This window comes from Haliaeetus albicilla, chromosome 12 (assembly GCF_947461875.1).
Source record: "Haliaeetus albicilla chromosome 12, bHalAlb1.1, whole genome shotgun sequence".
NCBI lineage: Eukaryota > Metazoa > Chordata > Aves > Accipitriformes > Accipitridae > Haliaeetus > Haliaeetus albicilla.
Genome location: NC_091494.1, coordinates 29,805,289 through 29,823,655, shown reverse-complemented (window position 1 = coordinate 29,823,655; position 18,367 = coordinate 29,805,289). Strand labels below are relative to the sequence as shown.

The following is an 18,367-nucleotide window of genomic DNA, read 5'->3' as shown; positions in this document are numbered from 1 at the left end:
CAGTATTCAAGAGCAGAGGTGGGTGCTCCATGGAGCATTGAGCCTAGCAGGGCCACAAGGATGGGAGTGGAGCTGGTGTTGTGGGCTGAAGGGACGCAGGTTGTGCAGAAAATGATTGTGCCCAAGCCTGCGGCAGGTAGCCCCTGAATGCTTTCCACCTTGATTTGCTTACAATGTTTTCAAGGGAGAGCTTGCCAGTGGAGCTCCTTGGGGGTGATGGGAAGCGGTAAGGGTTGACACTGTCTGCTTGGTCTAAGCTTGTAGAAGTCAATGCCGGAGGCTTTGTCTCCAAATCGATGCTCACGCTGCTGGGAAGTTGCGACTGGCAGCTCCATAGCTGTATGCCTATGACAGCAATATCCAAAGGGCTCTCACCTTACCTGGCTCCCAAGTGCAGCCTCACCAGCACACCAGCTCTCAGAAGGAAGTGCAGCCTGCTTCCAGCGTCACTAGCGAGCATTGGTGAGCAGAACCTCCGTCAGTGCTGTCTGAAGAGAGCAATGGGAGATGGTTCTTTAGGAGCAGACCTCGGTTTTCAATCACAAGGACCTTAAGAAAGCCACCCAACAGCTTGCAGAGGTGCTAGACTGGTCCTCCCTTCTCATGACACTGCACAACTTTTCCCCATGGCTCCCTAGCAGACTCCCAACCTTGTTCATCCCTCCTCATCCCCTGCATTCTTTGTCCTTGCCTGACAGCGTCCATTGGTCTGCCACCACAGCCAGGGTCTCCTGTGGTGAGCCTTGCCTGCCCAAAGCCACCTATGAGCTGACAGCTCCTCTTGGGTGGCTTGAGAATCTCTAGCCATACCCGCAGGTGTCTCCAAAGCTTCAGGTGGGGCTGCGTAGAGTCTAGATGACACACAACACCCATGAGTATCCCTGTTAGCTGTAATGGCTTGTGCAAGCATAAACTTCAGAGACTCTCCAAAATCCTGCTCTACAGACCCTGCACCATCCTTTGCCTCACATTACCTCCACCGTGGAAGCTTGAGGATTTGTCATTGGAATGAAGGAATGCAGCCAGCAAGGCCAGACAGAGGGAAGAGAGGAGAAAGCAGGCGTGAAGAGGAGTGAGCAGGCTGATGGCTCCTGGCCGCACTGGTAAGTGTGGTACCTGGAGATAGTTTCTTCGATGACTTGTACAAAAGAACTGTCACAAAGGGCATCAGTGGGAAAGGACAGGCAAGTCACTGAAGAAGCAGCTCTCGCGTCACAGGTATAACTGTGTTTGTTCTGACCTACCGTAGCCTTCTGTAGACTCTGTTTTGCAAAGTCAACCATTTCTTCCTCTAGCTTCCTGCGTGTTTTACTTGCATGCAGTTACACACCCTCTCGTATCTCTCTAGCTTTCATATGGTTGAAAATAAAGCAGGCAGATGTGTGCCCTAAGCTCAGGGACAGGTGCACACCCTCAGGCAGGACTTGCCATAAGCACGGCTGGGCAGTGCTGATGCGACTGAGGCCTGGCCTCGTGTCCCTGGCAAATTCATAGCTCCCTCCTGGCCCCCACCTCCTGGGCTCTGAGGTCCCACCAAATCGCCCATCAGCCTTCACAAGAGTCATTCCCAGAGGAGGAGACAAGGCCTCAGAGAGCTTTGGAGGTTGCCCATAACAGGAGGATCAGCCTGTCATTTGTCTCCCTTCATCCTCACTGTCAAAAGCTCAAAATAGCCCTGCTCTTGCAAGACTCCGGCGCGGGGTCATGCCTGCTTGCGCAGATGATATGCTTCCACTAATAGCACTCGAAGACATTCCTCGGCGGGTAGGTTGCCTTCTATATCTCGGCGCAACGTGCTGCCATGTAGGAGCTGGACAACTGTGTTGTGTCCTAAGACGGCAGATGCTATTCTTACCCCAGAGAGACTTGCTCTGGCACAGCTCCTTTCTCAGGTTAAATGTTAAAAATAAGAAGCAGGCCCAAGTGTGCCATCCCTGGTAAGAGTATAAATCAAGAGTGGCCCCTCTGAAGTCCGTGCAATGATGCTGTGCCAGCCCAGCGCCTGGGTGCTCGCCATGCCCTCCTGGGACGTGCTGTCCCACGGGAGAACAGAGCAGCTGCCCAGGTACTTCCAGAGGTCAGCTGGGGCTCAGTGTGGCGTAGGTGGGGGCATCACTTCTCTTGTAAAGCAGCAAATGAAAAAGTCGGGCTGGGCTGTAGCTCAGCTTTTTTTTTTTACCGCTGCCTCCCCCTGTGTCCCTGTCTGGGTGAGGATGAAGGCAGAGGCAGGGCTTGCTCCAAGGTTCAGCAGCATTGCAGAAGGCCATGTCCCTTTGCTCAGGCTGTGCTTTCACAGCACTCACTGAGGGAAGGTAGTAGGGCTGTACACCAGAGATCCCTCAAGGGCCACTGGAGTATCAGGGCTGCAGGAGAACACCTGGCTAGGCCGGTGGCCATCACGTGATGGTTATGGAGACCCGGCTCTTCCTGCAGCCTGACTCTACTAGCCCTTTGGAGAGCTCAGTAAAGCCGGCGTCACTGCCTGGTACAGTCACGACAGGCAATCAGGCAGAGGAAACCAAGGCCCAGAGATGTCAGTTGCGACGGTGGCTGTGCCTTTCGCCTCGCCACTTGGACTGTTGTTCAGAGGACACAGGCCCCATCAGTTTCATTCCCAGCTCGGGTCTTGTCAGCTGACACCGGAGCGACAGACAGGTTCTTTTAGGGATCCTTGGCAGGAGGATGATGGCATTATTACCAGGGGTTGGGAGCAGGGGGACCGGTCACAGGGCTCCAGCAGGCTCCTGTCAGTCACAGGGAGCTCGGGAGGCAGCAGCCGACCAGGCCCACTGCTCAAGGCGCCCATTGCCAGGGGGTGGCAGCATGGAGCCATCAAGGTGGACCCTCCTCTGGGTGGCTGGTCCGCTACAGACCCACAACTGGGACACACTTGAAAATGGGTGCTTTTAGAGCTGCTGAAACTTCCTGGCCCACGCACTATGAAAGAATCACACCAGAAAGGTTAAAATCCAACCAGGTGGGACAGCCAGTCTCATGTATTCACCACTGGGACAGAACAAAGACCCGTGGAGTGGGCCAAAGAAGGCTCAGACTTGTTAGGGTCATCAATGCTGAAAGAAAAGACCCTGAGCTGACAGAAGCAGCCACAGGTCAGTGTGCAGCCTAAGGAGAGTGACTGCAGCACCTCTTTTGACAGTTGTGATCTGGCTGGACCTTCACAGTGCAGGCACCAGGAGAGGCCCAGGGCTCCGGATCACCCTCACTCATCCTAGGATGACCATGAGATCCAGCCTTCACAGATGAGGACCTCCTAGACTCTTAGGCCAGCAAAGGCAACAGAGAAAGCCCTTTGCAGCCTGAAGTGTAGACAAGTCATTGCCATAGACTACCTTTAAGCTACTTCAAAACAGATAAGTAATCACAATATTCTTCCCCATGAAATGGATGTTAAAATGGCACTGTGGACCCAAGAAAAGCCCACCTAGACCTTCACTGTTCAAACACAGAAGCAGAACAGGGCTACAGAGGGAAGAAGAAATCCTGCCCCTCATCTCCTTTGTCTGCCTCTCCTGTCCTGAGGTTTCCTCTCGCAAGGGAAGCCTGGGGCTGGGGCGAGAGCAATCACACATCAGCTTCCCCTTTCCCTCTGGGACATGTCAGCAGGACCAGCTGCCTGGGAGACAGGGCTGCTGTGAGAGGCAGGGTCAGTCACTAACACACACTTGAAACACAGGCTGCCTCTTCCTTAGCGAGTAAAGCGGCCCAATAGGAGAAGATCAGTGGCACAGAACAGCAAGTGCTGAGGACCTGGCACCTAGACTAAATGGTTTTCAGGGGAAAGAGTAGGAGTCCCAAGAGCTGAATGCCCGTCTGAGGTGGGATCGTGTTAGATGTGCCCCTAGAGCACGCCTGTCATGCAAACCAAAGTGCAGGACAACAGGGAGATTTGCTTCAATAGCATTTTCCTGTTTGACACTAAGCATTAATGAAGACATGCTCAAAGACTCCCCATGCAATTAATGCTGATGCACCATGGCAGCATGTGTGGACCCCAGGTGAGGCAGGGGCTGGGCAACACTCACCCCCAAAGATGCTGTCACTGTCCCAAAGGGGACAGTCCAGTCTGGGAGTCTCTGTGCAGCTGAGGCTGCGGGCATAGAAGTGCCCTCTGGTTGTAGTGCCTTAAAATCCTCTCCTTCCTCTTGCTGACAGGAGTGAAGTCTTTTCTCTACTTCTGCCCTGGCCTGTGGCAATAAGTTAGCCACAACTCCAGGTGGGCTTTGGAAGGCCAAGAACAGATACTTGACTTATTTAGGTGAGCTGCACTTCATGCCCTTGGCTCTGCCGATCCCGTCTCCAAGGAGGAGTCTGTGGCCAGAACGTGACATTTCCTTCATGATACAGCTATTGAGACAGCAATGGCTTGTCCCAGCATGAGCCTATCAGAGACCTGGGTCTCCAGGGCCAAGAGTCTCTGGGGTAAAATACACAATGGCCAGTAAAGAGTACTTGGGCATCCTGTCCTGGGATTTCTATTGACTTTCAAAGCAGTGGTACTCAGTGCCACACTTGGCAACCGCACCATATAGCTGCCACATGAGCTGTCATTTTAACCACACCGTGATTACCATGACTACCTGCTGTGATTACCTCATATGGTTGTTACACTGCAGACTTTATGAAAGGCCTGAGAGCTTATGGGAGAGAGACATCCAAGCACTTTGGCAGGGTGAAATGGCATCAGAATTAGAAGTAGCTCTGGGAAACTGGAGAAATTGTCTCAGATTCTCAGAAGGAAATTTAATGAAGAGAAACAAAGTACTTTTGGGAATATTAGATGAGATAGACAAATGCATGGCTTATGGCTGTTAAACTAAGAAGGAAAGGAAGTGGGGATTATAACATATCACAAGCTAACATTCAAAAAAGAGGACATTTTGATATTTTTGAAGGTTTCTGGCTTTTTTTGGTCTGTATTGGTGTTTGGATGTTATTGTTGCAAATCTAGAAATTTTCTGTAGGAGGAAACAATTCACATTTCAGTGGGTTGGATTAGTAATTATGTGAATAAGAGAAACAGTACCTTTACTTTGGAAAACATATTTTGAACAAAATAAAATCATAAAAATATTTACTATAAATTAGAAATACCTTAAATATATGATCTGCCTTACTTGAAAATTATCATATTTTTTAGGATTTTAAATTCACATCACTCTTTTAGGATGCTTTATTGTGCAGGGTTTTTTTAGGATCCTTGCAACTTGATATAATTTTCAGTCTGAACTAATCATCTCAGTCAAGTTGTGCTCTTCCTAAAGCCATCTTTAGATAGATTATTCTTGCCCTACATATTGTCTTATGCTTGAATTACAGTGCAGCTTTATTGAGGATACAATATATTACATTACTAGGACACATGTAGAACACCGGTGACAAACTAAAGTTTTCTTTTTCTTGACTTGTGACTATCTGCTATGTGTGGAGGTCAGGGGTTGCTTTGCACTGATGCGCTATTTTTAGACTTAAGCTGTCTGTCATCTACTCAGTACTAATGCAAAGGTCCTGAAAAAGATGTTGGTTCATAATGACCATAAAGAAAGATGTCTCAGAGAAAAGTTTGAAGTAGATGCAGTTAATGGGCTCAAATAGAGCTGCTGTCCCATATGGGTGGCAGGGGATTGGCAGAGGATCTCTGCAGCACAAAAGCAGTGTTCCAGTACTAGTAGCATAAATGGTTGAAAACATTTCCCCTCAGACACTCTGTCAATAAAGTAAAATTCAACAGTTCACACTGTGAGTTCCCCATCACACCCCAGACAAGGAGGAAATCACCTAGCACCTGAGCTTTGTTGCTCAGGTCTCACGACAGTGCTCTTACACCTCCCACAGGATAGGCACCTGCCTGGCTGTACCATGCCAACAGCACAGCCCTGACATCAGCATGGTGCTGCTGGGAGAAATACAGTTCAACACACATGAAGTCTTTGGAATCGGAGCCCGAACAGGTAAAGTCCAAAACATGTGAAGCAAACAGCAGTGTGGGGTCATGGGATGCCTCTGCTCTGAGAGCCTACAAGGCACCCTGCTTCAGGAATATATGGCCAAGTGGAGGGGTTTGTCAGGGAGCTGAAGAGGCAGATCTGTGCCACCTGACATGGCAGTAACAGAATGAAGTGATCATTGCACATTTAGCTGGTTAGGCTGATATCAAAATAGGCTAATTTTGCATGAACAGCAATACATCCTGTCCTCAAGTGAGAGGTGTTATCCTGTTATTCTCCAAACTGAAAGCAAGTTTTGAGAATCCTCTTTTTTTAATGTAAATAATGAATATGGGAATTACCAATAGAAAACATCTCATACGGTATCAATACTACAAACTCTTTCTGCACTTGAGAATGCCTTGTGTAATTTAAATAGTTGTAATGTTCAGAAGTCTTTCTTGTTTTATGAAGAAAGTTGGTAAAAATTTTGGATATAATTGTAACATCCACTTATAGCAACAAAAAGCTAGTTGTGAAAATCTAAACAAATCTATCTCCATAGAGTAGCCTCTCCTGCTTCTCTCACAGGTGTACTGTCAGCAGAGAAACAAGCCAATTAATCAAGTGTCTAGTAATTTTAGTTTATATTGCTGTCCTCATTTCTTCTCCTTTCATGCCATTCTCCAACTCTTTTTGCCTTTTCCTTCCCCTTCCATTGCTGTCAGAGCCTGTCCACCCCACTCACCTGTTCTGTAACTGAAGCTGTTCGGCTGCTCTGGCATGTGGTGGAAAGGGCATCCTGAATGTCTCCTCCTCAGCCAGGACCTACTGCTTGCATATCTTTCTCTGACATTTGCTGTGGAGATAGGAGGAATTTGAGTAACCATAGAAATCTCATGTACACTCAAGAGCTGTTCTTCTTTAAATCTAAAAGTGCTGTGTGTTAACTGTCTCTGATCTCTAGCTGATTTTGCTCTCCCTCTTCACTTTTCTTTGCAAGACTGTTACTTTTACTCAGTGGGCAGCTACTTAGGTGTTATTGGAGCAAAGTAAAGACATTCCTGTGTTTAAAGTCTACTGTTGAAACTTCCCAAGTAGAAGTCACTTCTTTTTTTCCCTGCTGTGAGGTCAAATAATAACTGTATCAAGCATTGCAGAAATTATTCTCCAAACAAAGGAAAAGGATCAGAAGATAGCAAGGCCACCTCAGTCCATTCATAGCTAGCTTGAGATACAAGGAGGTTCTGAACAACAAAAGACACAAAGGGTAGCTCGCTTGTGTTTTATCTTTGCAATAGCCAAACCAGTAACTGACACAATGTACCTTACATATTAACAGGTTAGTCTTTTATTTGTTAGGCTCATCACTGTTTTTTCCCTAGAAATAATCCCCAGCTCCTTTTATACTCTATCCTTTCTACCACTGCTCATCAGGAATGATAGCTCAAATCCCTGAAGGACATGTCTTACCCAGATAAACCACAAACAATTACCCAGACTAGATACCCTGTGCCAGGAGCAGAGAAAGCTCTCATCATATTCCATTTAATTCAACACAAAGCCCACCTTTCAGTAGAATAAAAAGAACTTTTCATGTGAAAAGTGTCCTTACCATCTCCAGGATCCAGTGCCCAGCCACATCTTAGCAGAAGTGTCAGAATAAGAAGCTTTGCACCAGAGAATTAGTGTTCCAGCATTTCTCCTTGTCTCATGCCAGCATTCCTGAGAGGTCTTATTTTACCCAGAGATCTTCAGTATGAGGCTACACATTCCTTATCAGTCTGTTCATTAAGGATCCACAGGCACAAAGATCACTCTTGGCATGTTTTATAAATATTAACAGCATAGCTGAGAACAGCATTTGCAAGCTGCAAATCCTATCAGGAATTTTCTTCAAGATTAGTGTAAAAACGAACATTAAGCAGTAAAAAATACTGAACATATTTCTCATTTTTTAACAATAAACTTGGGTGCTTATCTTTGCGTTTTCTGAGCAATTTAACATTACGAGGCAACTGATTTTGTTGTATGTTGATAATTTGATTCCTTTAGCTAAAGACTTGTCATATCCTAGCAGTCATTCCCAAGATAAATTATTCTAGTAACCCTCTGGGTGTTAAGTCCATTTCCTAAATGCATGTGTTAACCTATATTGGCAACAAGAAGAAATGTGTATGTATTCCAGATGTAGCATTTAGATTAGTTTGGTTTTTTTTCTGAGTTCAGTCTACTGAAACTAAGATATTTCTATAGCCAGAATGGAAGGAATGATTTAAAATGTTCAAATCTTGAGAGTTTTTGCTTTACTTACATAGAGAGCCTTTAGATCTGAAAGTGCTTGGGACACAAAGGAATTAAATAGAAAGTTTGGAGAAAGGGTATTTTGTGCTATGTAGTATGGATTTCTTGAGGAAACCTCTCATACACCTCATCACAATCTATTCACACATCACCTGGAAATCACTTGATTTTCTGAACAGATGACCAGTATTTTACCAAAATCCAGTGACCAAACCCTGTGTTTTACCCACTTCACAGAAGAGAATGAAATGTTAGTCGATCTGTGGAGAACTCCTGGACTATCCACCTTTAGAGGAAGTGTGATCCAGAGTAAAGCAATGGGGATGTGTAAAATTTAACTCCGGAATCTCTGGTCATAATGGAAGCTGATCATCCCTCTGTATAGAACAGAAGAGTGCTGTATGCTTTTGTCTTGCTATTTATTCAAAGTGTTCTGTAGTTAATGTTCTACATTGAAACCTAGGCCTCTTGTTTCCTTCAATGGAAATCAAATAACCTTCTCAAGTGGTAAGTTCCTGCCTAACAGAACTGCAGTGTGGGATGGCCACTTTGGGGTCTAAAAATAATCATAGAATATGATGAAGAAAGAACAACAGATGATGTTTCAGTTAGATGTCTTTGAAAGTTCTCACAGAGAGCGAGTAGTCTAAATGTTTTACTTATAAAGTCTGATTGTAATGCCCACTTTTGTGTTTGATTTCTGGAGACTACAGGCTGTATGTGACTGTCATGTATTGCCAAAAACTTGAAACTGATTGCTATCCTCAGCTTAACAATAGGTTTTGATTAGTTCTCTTCAACCCTGCAATCAATGGAGTTGTATTTTGTTAAAAGGCTGTGACTGGGGAGGAGATGGGAAAGCCTTGTCCTGCCTGCTTCACTGTGAGTCAGGTGAAGTCTTCTGAAGGGAAGACTGGCCCTTACCTGATAGCACTTAAACAGGACAGGAAGATGAGAGGTAACTTCCAGAGTGAAGGGGTGAACAGAGGTACAAGAAAGAGATCTGAACATAGGGGCCTGCAGCAGACTGCTCAGAATAGAAGGGGGCAGGCACACAGTCAGGTCTCAAAAATATCAGCTAGAAGGATGACCAAAAGAAGGGAAAGGTTTGCAGAGCTTGCTGAACCCAGACAGCTAAAAATTCCACAGCTGAAACCAATACTGGAGAAAAGGACCTGCTCCAGAAGGACAGAAAGGGCAGGGAGAATTTTTTATTACATGCTTTCTTACTCTGACTTTTTTTTTTTTTTTAAATGAAAGACCTAGGCCTCTCATCTGTAACTGTTGGTCTAACGAGGTTCTTCTTCTGGCTCCCCAGGTCCTTTCTCCTCTGAGATTAGCAGAGGTTCTGTCAGAGGTACTCTTGACACCTCAGCAAAATTTACAAGTTATTATTTGATTATACTGGTTTAGTAAAAGGGACAAGGTACAAAATCAGTGGCATAAATTTATGTTGCCATGTCAAGGGAAGAACTGCAGTTAGCCTATGAAAAGAAGCAACATCCTAACATGAAAGGCATCAGTAAAGATCAGCTGTTACAATTTTTTAGTGATAAACCTTCCAGTGTTGTTTTCCATAAGCATATATTAGAACACTAATGTATTTTGAGCACTCTTAGCAAAGGAATTTAACAGTATTAGACACAGACCTTACACTTACTGTGTACTTCTGCTATGGAAACCTAGCTGTTTCTTGCAATGGGCACATCTGAATAGTATGAGCATGAGATGTGGGTGCCCAGTGACACCACAGGCAGCCCAGACACAGCTCCTTCTCTAACATGGCTCTCCAGAGAAGTGGGGAGGGAATGAATCATGACCTGCAAATCAGCGGTGCCCTGTGCTGTTCAGAAGTCAGGACTGTTCTGGTGTTGCTTCCCTCAGATCTGCCATTCACCTTCAGCAAGATTTTCTGGAAGTTGTGATATTCTGATAGTGGTATGAGATGATGACATTTCCAACCATGTGATGTGGACAACAACCTTCCAAACACATGGTCCGAATATGATTCTGTTTGTATACATATAAGATGATGAATGTAGTTATGGCATGATAAGAAAGGACTGTTGGCTGCATTTTCTCTGCAGAAAGCTCTTGGAGCCCAGCCTCTCAGTGAGGGAGTCACAAAGAAACATTGAAATAAGAAAATGTTATGCAGAAAGCCAGTGGAAAAACGACATTTCACAGAAAGACAGACTGAGTTTCAGCAAGGATTTCTCATTTCCCTGAACTGCTTTTTGACTTTATTGCAATGAAGTTAGGTGCCAGGACAAGTTCTCACCAGGTGGGACTGCACCAACTGCACTGCACTCCCACATATCATTAATACAGAACACATTGTCCTCCAAAGTGTTGTGTGTGTAAGAAGTATGGGGCTGCAGCAGCCTTGCAAATCTGCATGAAAGGGGACAGGATTTCATCACAATTCTCAACTTTCATCTCCAAAGGACACAGCTCCTCTTGGGATTTTTGCTCTTTGAGACTGAAAAAAATGGTAAAGAGAAGAGTGTTATTCAGCAATGAAAGAACGCTCCACTCCATTCTGAAATGAATGATGCTGTAATGAGTTTGCCTCTTGAATTCCTATAGGTGCAACAGCTGAGATTAGCTCAAGCCCTTTCCATTCCAGCAAAACTTTTGCTGTATCACCTCATATACCATGCACCCACATTACTGCACCTTCTCTCTCCACTGCCTGTCCCTCCATAGAACTTCCTTACTCATTTCTTCTTCCTGTCTTTACATCCCCTATCCTGCATTAGCCCACCTCAATTTCCCCACTGATCAGTATCTCTCATTCTTCTTGTCCTCACTCACCTGACCATGACCTCTCCTTGGTGGGATGTCCCTCATACTACATGCTAGCCGTTTCCCTGCCCACACACAGGGTGGGACAGGCACACATGCACTGCACCTTTGCTGTCCCAGCTGCACCTGTGCTTAGTTCATGCAGGTCCATGATCTGTCAGAAAGCAGCACATCCATGCAGACATTCCTGGTTCCTCCCATGGCCCTGAGTACCTCTCAGTTCCTGGTTGGGGCATCAGGGACCCCAATCACCTGAGGAGGAGCAGCTGAAGTGTCCTGTCCCCAGGCACAGGAGACACTGCTATCTGTGTAGGCACCTGAGCCTGCTCTCCAGGCCATCGATCCACAGGAGGAGGTTTCCTATCAGAGCAGAAGCTGAGCAGTTCTGAGCTCTCTCCAGCCTCCCAGAGCTCACTAGCAGGGGTTGTTTGCTTTATTCTGTGAGCTTCATGCTGAGTGGGAGATAAGTAGATCACTTGGAGTCATGCTTTTAATGTTCATCTAGTGGCAGTAGTAACGTACTCCTCTATAACCAATTTCACTCTGCAATGCGTCTTGTTATCCCCCAAATCTCTTTCTACCTGCATGTATCCCATACCATGCCACTGTGTAAGCAATAAAATCTTGCAAGGCATAGATCAGAGGACACGTTCATCGTGTAAGTACCATCAGTGTTATGTTGGAATCTACTAATGCGTATTGACTTGAATGAATTTTCTCCCAAGATACAACCAGTAAGAAATAAATGCCACAGCAGCCAATCTTCAGGAAAAGTTGCATGACAGAACTCAGGAGTCACAATTTCTCAGTACAAGGCACAATGCTACCTAACTTTTGAAAGTTCCTTTATGCTGGAAAGAACCTATATACTAGGACTTCCTAATTTACTGCCCACTGAGCAGATGCCCTAGTGGATAAACAAATCTCTCCAAGACGTCTGAAATTGTTGGGACTGTACTGGGAAACCTAGTTAAAAAGTGGAAGCTAGTGAGACTGCCAAAGGAATTTGATGAACATATAAAAATTATAAATTGCACAGAATTTCACTGCTGCACCGTAATGAAAGAAGAAATGGGACCTCACAATTTATTCTCTACTCTTCTGGAATTTGCCAGCTGCCACAGAGTAACCTGTTTATAGTAAGATTTAACCTAGAGAAGATGCAAAGACCTTCTTAGCTGAATGCAAGAAATCAGCAGTGTTCCTCTTCAATCACTTCTTTCAAGTTGTAAATCAGAATGGATGAGTAGTATATAAAGACCTGGGGCCTGCAATCACTCTTTTCCCAGGTTTATTTTTGGTAGGAGGTTCTGACACCTGAACAAGAGCCATGAGGTTTCTTCCACTAATGATCACATTAAACTCATAGATAAAGTTAATGAAGAAGGTAGCACACTTCCAGGCTGTGAAATTTCCTTTCACACAGGAATGTTATAAATGCAAATCTCCAGTTCACAATGCAAATCTAAATATAAAACTCACTGTGAGATTTTGACTGGACATGGGCTGGAGATCCCTGTCTATGTACATATTTTCACTTTGACTATGGTGTGTTGCTATGTATTCTCTCCCTCTGTCTGCTAACACAGAGCCTGATGGAGGAGAAGTCATATCTTAAGGGCTGGCAGAGAGTGAGGCAGCTGCCTCATCTCTTTCTCAAGATGGTTCTATTTTCAGCATGCCTGAATCTCTTCTCCATTGGAAATGTCAGCACTGCAGCACCTTGCCCACGCCACATCGCTGAGCAGGACATTCTGTATCCAGGGACTGCTCTTACTCTGCCTCTTCTCTTTTTGGTTGTGCTGTGGTTTGCTTTCCCCTGCAGTGGAGTCCAGCCCTGCAGAGACAGTAACAGTACTGGGAGAAAGTTAGTGGTGGGCATGATCTATTTAATTTTTCTTTTTGCATTAAGGCATTGTTGCTTCTTTCAGCAGATCCTTTATGAAGAGCTAGCATTCAAAGAGCTGCCTTTCATAGGTATTTCAGAAAGATAGAAAAGCAAATGTTGTGTAGCCCAGAAGCTTTTCACACTCATATGAGTGGCTAGATGATTAAACACTACGATTTTCTTTGCAGGAGTTTCCTGTCCTATGGAACATGGGCTTTCAAGGATAGACTGCCTGCAAGCTTTCATTAATATCACTATTAGTCTCTAGAAAGAACCGTTAGAGTATATGGTTACAAGTGATAATCATACACAGACATTCTCACTGGCAAAGAAGCAATGAACTTTTTTCCTCTTAGTCTCTTTTACATGTATTGTCTTCTGATCTCTTTTCTTTTTGCAACATCTTCAAATCTAATCCAAGTGGCAAAGGCCTTTCCTTCTAAATCTGTACTGGGAATTCATGTCTATCTTGTGATCAACATCACATGCTCTGTCACAGCTGCCATTGATGTCAATCATTTTTTCTTGCTTAAAATATATGCATCTCAACAGCATCTGTGGAAAAGCAGGGAAATTTTGGTTGATGAGAACTGGGAAAAGAATATTGTATGATATTACAGTTTTCAAATGAAATGTTAAATGTTAAATATGTCTTATTTATCTTCACAATTAGCAAAAGCCTTTAATTACTGTTCGCTCCAGCAGGACTTACTGAATTTACACTGTCATTCATTTTATTGGCACTGAATTTTTTAATGCCAAGCACTGAGCAGTTTACTGTTCAACCCTGTCGAACATCTATATCCTTGATGTGCCTGATAAATTAGCAATCACCTTAGTTGTACAACCCAACTAACAGAAAAATAGACAAGTGCACTAGGTGTAGTCTGTAAGGACACCTCAAAGATGGGTACGCTTTTGAAGTGTCGTGGTTTAACCCCAGCCAGCAACTAAGCACCACGCAGCCGCTCATTCACTCCCCCCCACCCAGTGGGATGGGGGAGAAAATCAGGAAAAGAAGTAAAACTCGTGGGTTAAGAACAGTTTAATAGAACAGAAAAGAAGAAACTAATAGTGATAATGATAACACTAAAAAATGACAACAGTAATAATAAAAGGATTGGAATGTACAAATGATGTGCGGTGCAATTGCTCACCACCTGCTGACCGACACCCAGCTAGTCCCCGAGCGGCGATCCCCTGCCCCCACTCCCCCCAGTTTCTATACTAGATGTGACATCACATGGTATGGAATACCCCATTGGCCACTTTGGGTCAGCTGCCCTGGCTGTGTCCTGTGCCAGCTTCTTGTGCCCCTCCAGCTTTCTCGCTGGCTGGGCATGAGAAGCTGAAAAATCCTTGACTTTAGTCTAAACACTACTTAGCAACAGCTGAAAACATCAGTGTTATCAACATTCTTTGCATACTGAACTCAAAACATAGCACTGTACCAGCTACTAGGAAGACAATTAACTCTATCCCAGCTGAAACCAGGACATGAAGAAATTTTTTAATTAGAAATTTAAGGAAAAAGACAAACCCCTATGACTGCAACCATATGACGGATTTCGGAAATTTTTTGGAATCTTCCTAAATGTGTTTTAATACCAATTTCTTGCCATGATATTTTAAACTCGCAGTTATAAAGCAGAGCTTGAGAGAACAAACAGTAAAAAGAGCTCAGTTGAAAGTTGAGTTGCCATTTAACAACAGCTTGTTCCTTTTTGAGCAGTAATCTGCACCTATATGCACTCTGCACACTACTAGCAATTGGTTCCAGAGACTTCTGCCTATGTAGGACCTATGAAGGGTCTTAAACACTTCATTTTAACAGCTTTCTAGATCTACTGTGATGGTAGTCTATTTACTGGATGGACACTTCTAAGCCAGCCCAGTTCTTGTGGAAATCTCCCAGTGCTCCCATGTAAGCAAGGTTCCTTTGTCTCTTAATCAGATGATTCTAGGCCTTGTTTGCCTGTGAGGGTGGAGTTCACAACCTGTAATCCCAGAGCAAGGAGAACAGACAGGAAATATCCATTTTTTGGGGTGTGTGTCAGGAACACAGTATCTCAGTGAGTTCCTGAAAATTTCTGTCAAGACACAGATGAAAGGGCTGAAGAATTTGCTGATATGAGTTCACATCAAATCATTCAAGCAGATGCCCTTACACTACTCTACGTCTGGTTAGTTCCTTAGTCTTATGCTGAAGTTACAGCCATCTCACTCAATGCATGTTCAACTTCTGGTGCTCATCATAAGTTTAAACCACAAATCAAATGGACTTATTTTTTTGCAAAGCCTAGTTGCCAGACAATTTAGATGCACACAGTGTGTAGTTCCTGCGTGATGCAAAATAGCAGCTGTGATCCATGAGTCTTCTGGTTACAACCAACTACAGTCCCTGGAAATATGCTCTTACATACTGGTGATTGTTCCAACACTGCTCAGGTCCTTCCTGCAGGAGATAAGAGACACTTCTCCTGCTTGTAAAGGAACTGAGAATAACCTTTCTACATGCCTCCTTTCTTCCCTGGTAATACTTCTTAGATATTTTAGAGCAAGAACTCACATATTAAAAACCCCCCAAACTTGTTTCAGTTAAGTTTTTCTCCTCCGGCACGCATCTATCCATTTTCAATTATACTTCTTCTGCTGATTATCTCTTGTCTAGGCAAAACATGAACAGCTTTGATGTCTTCATTTTATTTAAGTAAAAAATGCATAGTGAAGTCCTCATAGCCATACTTTATAGAGAACAAGGTTAAGCTTGCTCATGAAGAAGAAACACTACTTCTTCTTTTCAGGATACTTAGGAACTAAACTATTTCTGCAAATTCCTAATTGCATATTTGAGAACTCTGAACTTATGTTAAGGCTAGCCTTTCTGAAAGTCTTCTGCAAGCTAAGGCAGGATATGAAAGTAAAAACTTTAATTGGTCCAAGTTGTAGTACTGTCGTAACAGAGTTGATGTCTCCAAGAAGCTACTGAAGGTTTTGGATCTGCTTATGCACAGCTCCAGGAGAGTGAACTATGCAGTTCCCCATCTGACAGCCTGGATTTTAAAACATGTTTGTTCATTCTCTGTGGGCTAGTCTGCTCAACCAAGTAGACCATGTTACTTGCATGGTCCTTCCTTTTAGTCCTGTAGAGCTCTTAGTACTAGTTATATTGTCTTTGATACTTCATAGCCCTATTGACTAGCTGATCTAAAACCTCCATTTGATGACCTACTGTGTTGTTTAGGCAATGGGGAAGGAGTTACAGAGATGGGCAAGTGAGTAACAATCCCTCTTTTTCCATTTTATGGGCTGTCTCATAGGAAACGTTACCATTCTCTGAGTCTAAGAGCACTTTCAAAAAATGTTTTCATTTCTAACACTAGCTTATGTGGGCAGAGCAGCTCCTATACCCACGCCCTCCATGCTAAAAGCACTGCTGAGTGACTGTCCACACCTGGAGACACCTCAACTCACTGGCTGCTTCCCTTCCAAACTAGATGTTCCCTTGGCTGACTGCATGCCCAGAGCTGCCTGGCCATGTGCCTCACTCCTGCTTGTTACACAGCTGGGTCAACATCCTAGACAACACAACAGCAAAACCCCAGAAGAGGTCTATTGAGAAGATAGGCTTTGTCATTGGCCACTGGGAAGTCAAAGATTTTCAGTCCCCAACCTGAGGGGAGAAAGCCCCCAGCTGTCCCATCCTGGGAGAGGCCTCAGCCATCCCTTGCTCTTCTTGCACGGTCTTCTTAACCCCGGGCTCTGAGCTGCCAAGACCTTTCTGTCCCCTCCTCAGCCAGGACCGATAGCCACTGGGCCGCTGGACACCACGTGGCACCCCAGCACCCCGCGGACTCAGCTGCAAGAGCCCCTCAGAGCAATGTCTGCTGGCCCCACGCTGGGGAGCAGAGTTGCGCTCTGGGTCCCGCTGGAGGGAGGTGGCCCCGCCAGCCCCCCTTGGTGTCCCCAGAGAGGCAGGACTTCAGATGCACCCCTGCGCTCACCATTTCCCACTGGCTGGCTCTGGGCTCCTCCTGGGCAAGGTACAGAGTGTTTCCATCAGCTTTCCCATGTCCTGAGCATGGAGCTCAGCAGTGAGCTCTGGGTTTGGGCTCCAAAAAAGTGGGCACTGCAGTGCTGCAGCCCTCCTTGGAATGGGCTTTACAAGCACAGGACATTGCCTGATGCTGGATATTACATCAGATCGATGCACCATTTTTCTAACTCTGCCCACATGTTATCCACTGAGCTCTTTTAATAACCAAAATGCCAATGACCAGGGGAAGAACGTGTTTAAATCTGACACATCTTAAAGCAGCCTAGGTAAGAGTTGTTACATATTTCCTCTGGCTGAACTCTGTAAATCAGGAATTTCACCTTTTTGCTCAACTGAAAACACTTCCTTTTTTACAGATATGGGGATGCTGTGATTTTTAGCTGTTAAAATCAGAAGGTACCTTTTGTTCTTATATGTTATATAGTGGATACCACAACAATTTCCAACTCCTTGTTCATCATTAGGGACATGCAGAATGTCTTTAGATACCTCACCTTTCTGGGAAATTTAATATCTTTTAAATATAATGTACCTTTATATCTATCTTTATATTATCATTATATCCATCAGCATCTGTATTTATCTCAGGACCCTGGAAATCATCTCAAGCACTCTGTACATGAGCATTTCAAGAGCTGATATATTGTCCCTGCAGGAATCTGAGCTACATTAGGTTTCTGGTTTTCTATTTTCAAGAAAAACACCTTGGGTTTAGTCACAATGAATTGTAGGTTTTGGTATACAGTTATTTTTCAAGTATTTCTTTATAAACCTAACAACATCATGTGAAGAAGATAAATGCTGCCACCTGCATTGTATAGTTTAAATTGTTGCAGCAGTGCGTACCAATCTATCTTGGATGGATCAGAAAGTGACCCAGAATATGTCAGCATAATCCATAAGTCCTGCATCCAAGTTCTCTAAGTGCCTTAACTGACCGAGATTCCCTCCTTAATTGTCTTGTCAAATTATTTATAGTAGCTATAGCCACATAGTTGGTAAGATATAAAAAATTTCTAATTATATCTATTCAAATCAAAGGACAATTATGTCTTTAGGTAAGTCTGCCAAACAATGCTTTGCCAAAGAAGGTTGGCCAAAAATGCTTTGACCGAAGAAAGAGGAAGAATCCAGAGCATCTGCATACCAGATTCTATAAAATCTCGTTGGGACTATTTTCCTTGCTCTCACTGAAAGTTTCAAGGTAAGTGTATGGGTTCTGTAGAATTGCTGAGACTGAGCAATTTCTCTTTATCTTGCATATCTCATTGCATTCTGATTGCTTCTGATAACCAGAAGGGTGGGCTTCGTTCTGATAGCTGGAATTTTCAATCTGATTTCTATGACATCTTTTTATTTCTAACT

At 44.3% G+C, this 18,367-nt stretch overlaps 2 long non-coding RNA genes across 5 annotated transcripts in view; both read right to left on the bottom strand.

Annotated features, from left to right (window-relative positions):
- The window catches only part of LOC138688125 (uncharacterized), a 51,459-nt gene extending 43,409 nt beyond the window's left edge, over positions 1-8,050 (bottom strand). The window contains exons 1-3 of one of the 3 annotated variants that reach the window (XR_011327176.1): positions 7,561-8,050; positions 6,694-6,804; positions 381-488 (exon numbers count right to left, since the gene is read on the bottom strand). This is a non-coding gene — a long non-coding RNA (uncharacterized lncRNA). Of the gene's footprint in view, positions 1-375; positions 489-6,693; positions 6,805-7,560 lie in introns of all 3 variants that reach the window. The other 2 variants (XR_011327175.1, XR_011327174.1) reach the window with 2 other exon arrangements.
- Positions 8,051-10,446: 2,396 nt separating this feature from the next.
- LOC138688126 (uncharacterized) overlaps positions 10,447-18,367 on the bottom strand; it is a 92,308-nt gene continuing 84,387 nt past the window's right edge. For both annotated transcript variants that reach the window (XR_011327178.1, XR_011327177.1), the window contains one exon: positions 10,447-10,731. This is a non-coding gene — a long non-coding RNA (uncharacterized lncRNA). The remainder of the gene's footprint in view (positions 10,732-18,367) is intronic.